A 2,500-nucleotide genomic window follows, 5' to 3' on the forward strand; every position below is an offset into this window, starting at 1 on the left:
TTAACTTTAGACCTCTATTACTTCTTAACTCAAGTAAATTCATTGATAAGTTGAAAAAATTAAATTAAAATTTAATAGAAAAGAATGTTATGGCAGTATAAAATTACCTACAGCACCTGGTATTCCCAGGTGGTCTCCCATTCAAGTACTAACCAGGCCCAAAACTGCATAGCTTCCAAGATCAGAAGAGATTGGGCATGTCCAGTGTGGTTTGGCTGTAGGCGCTCAAAGACATTAACTTTAGACCTCTTTTACTTTTTAACTCAAGTAAATTCATTGATAAGTTGAAAAAATGTAATGTAAAATGTAATAGAAAAGAATGTTATGGCTAAATAAAATTACCTACAGCACCTTGTATTCCCAGGTGGTCTCACGTCCAAGTACTAACCAGGCCCAACACTGCATAGCTTCCAAGATCAGACGAGATTGGGCATGTCCAGTGTGGTTTGGCTGTAGGTGCTCAAACACATTAACTTTAGACCTCTTTTACTTCTTAACTCAAGTAAATTCATTGATAAGTTGAAAAAATGAAATATAAAATGTAATAGAAAAGAATGTTTTGGCTGTCTAAAATTACCTATAGCTGCTGGTATTCCCAGGTGGTCTCCCATCCAAGTACAAACCAGGCCCAACACTGCATAGCTTCCAAGATCAGACGAGATTGGGCAAGTCCACTGTGGTTTGGCTGTATGTGCTCAAAAGCATTAAATTTAGACCGCTATTACTTCTTAACACAAGTAAATTCATTGATAAGTTGAAAAAATTAAATGTAAAATGTAATAGAAAAGAATGTTATGGCAGTATAAAATTACCTACAGAACCTGGGTTTCCTAGGTAGTCTCCCATCCAATTACTAACCAGGCCCAACTCTGCATAGCTTCCAAGATCAGACGAGATTGGGCTTGTCCAGTGTGGTTTGGCTGTAGGTTCTCAAAAACATTAACTTAAGACCTCTTTTACTACTTAAGACCTCTTTTACTTCTTAACTCAAGTAAAATCATTGATAAGTTGAAAAAATTAAATGTAAAATGTAATAGAAAAGAATGTTTTGGCTGTCTAAAATTACCTACAGCACCTGGTATTCCCAGGTGGTCTCCCATCCAAGTACAAACCAGGCCCAACACTGCATAGCTTCCAAGATCAGACGAGATTGGGCATGTACAGTGTGGTTTGACTGTAGGTGCTCAAAAGCATTAAATTTAGACCTCTATTTCTTCTTAACTCAAGTAAATTCATTGATAAGTTGAAAAAACATAATGTAAAGTGTAATAGAAAATAATGTTATGGCTATATAAAATTACCTAGAGCACCTGGTATTCCCAGGTGGTTTCCCATCCAAGTACTAACCAGGCCCAACACTGCATAGCTACCAAGATCAAACGAGATTGGGCATGTCCAGTGTGGTTTGGCTGTAGGTGCTCAAAAGAATTAACTTTAGACCTCTATTACTTCTTAACTCAAGTAAATTCATTGATAAGTTGAAAAAATGAAATGTAAAATGTAATAGAAAAGACTGTTATGGCAGTATAAAATTACCTACAGCACCTGGGATTCCTAGGTGGTTTCCCATCCAAGTACTAACCAGGCCCAACACTGCATAGCTTCCAAGATCAGACGAGATTGGGCATGTCCAGTGTGGTTTGGCTGCAGGTGCTCAAAAACATTAACTTTAGACCTCTTTTACTTCTTTACTCAAGTAAATTCATTGATAAGTTGAAAAAATTAAATGTAAAATGTAATAGAAAAGAATGTTATGGCTGCATAAAATTACCTACTGCACCTGGTATTCCAAGGTGGTCTCCAATCCAAGTACTAACCAGGCCCACCACTGCATAGCTACCAAGTTCAGACGAGATTGGTTATGTCCAGTGTGGATTGGCTGTAGGTGCTCAAAAGCATTAACTTTAGACCTCTATTACTTCTTAACTCAAGTAAATTCATTGATAAGTTGAAAAAATTAAATTAAAATTTAATAGAAAAGAATGTTATGGCAGTATAAAATTACCTACAGCACCTGGTATTCCCAGGTGGTCTCCCATTCAAGTACTAACCAGGCCCAAAACTGCATAGCTTCCAAGATCAGAAGAGATTGGGCATGTCCAGTGTGGTTTGGCTGTAGGCGCTCAAAGACATTAACTTTAGACCTCTTTTACTTTTTAACTCAAGTAAATTCATTGATAAGTTGAAAAAATGTAATGTAAAATGTAATAGAAAAGAATGTTATGGCTAAATAAAATTACCTACAGCACCTTGTATTCCCAGGTGGTCTCCCATTCAAGTACTAACCAGGCCCAACACTGCATAGCTTCCAAGATCAGACGAGATTGGGCATGTCCAGTGTGGTTTGGCTGTAGGTGCTCAAACACATTAACTTTAGACCTCTTTTACTTCTTAACTCAAGTAAATTCATTGATAAGTTGAAAAAATGAAATATAAAATGTAATAGAAAAGAATGTTTTGGCTGTCTAAAATTACCTATAGCTGCTGGTATTCCCAGGTG

General features: G+C 36.8%; 11 pseudogenes; all 11 read right to left on the reverse strand.

Annotated features, from left to right (window-relative positions):
* Positions 1 to 104: 104 nt before the first annotated feature.
* Positions 105 to 223, reverse strand: LOC148465921 (5S ribosomal RNA; annotated as a pseudogene).
* Positions 224 to 339: 116 nt separating this feature from the next.
* LOC148465922 (5S ribosomal RNA) lies at positions 340 to 458 on the reverse strand (annotated as a pseudogene).
* Positions 459 to 574: 116 nt separating this feature from the next.
* LOC148465923 (5S ribosomal RNA) lies at positions 575 to 693 on the reverse strand (annotated as a pseudogene).
* A 116-nt stretch (positions 694 to 809) lies between these two features.
* LOC148465924 (5S ribosomal RNA) lies at positions 810 to 928 on the reverse strand (annotated as a pseudogene).
* A 135-nt stretch (positions 929 to 1,063) lies between these two features.
* On the reverse strand, positions 1,064 to 1,182 carry LOC148465925 (5S ribosomal RNA; annotated as a pseudogene).
* A 116-nt stretch (positions 1,183 to 1,298) lies between these two features.
* LOC148465926 (5S ribosomal RNA) lies at positions 1,299 to 1,417 on the reverse strand (annotated as a pseudogene).
* Positions 1,418 to 1,533: 116 nt separating this feature from the next.
* On the reverse strand, positions 1,534 to 1,652 carry LOC148465927 (5S ribosomal RNA; annotated as a pseudogene).
* Positions 1,653 to 1,768: 116 nt separating this feature from the next.
* On the reverse strand, positions 1,769 to 1,887 carry LOC148465928 (5S ribosomal RNA; annotated as a pseudogene).
* A 115-nt stretch (positions 1,888 to 2,002) lies between these two features.
* Positions 2,003 to 2,121, reverse strand: LOC148465929 (5S ribosomal RNA; annotated as a pseudogene).
* A 116-nt stretch (positions 2,122 to 2,237) lies between these two features.
* On the reverse strand, positions 2,238 to 2,356 carry LOC148465930 (5S ribosomal RNA; annotated as a pseudogene).
* Positions 2,357 to 2,472: 116 nt separating this feature from the next.
* LOC148465931 (5S ribosomal RNA) overlaps positions 2,473 to 2,500 on the reverse strand; it is a 119-nt pseudogene continuing 91 nt past the window's right edge.

The sequence above is a fragment of the Taudactylus pleione genome, unplaced genomic scaffold (genome assembly GCF_031769625.1).
Source record: "Taudactylus pleione unplaced genomic scaffold, aTauple2 ptg000967l, whole genome shotgun sequence".
NCBI classification, from domain to species: Eukaryota; Metazoa; Chordata; class Amphibia; order Anura; family Myobatrachidae; genus Taudactylus; species Taudactylus pleione.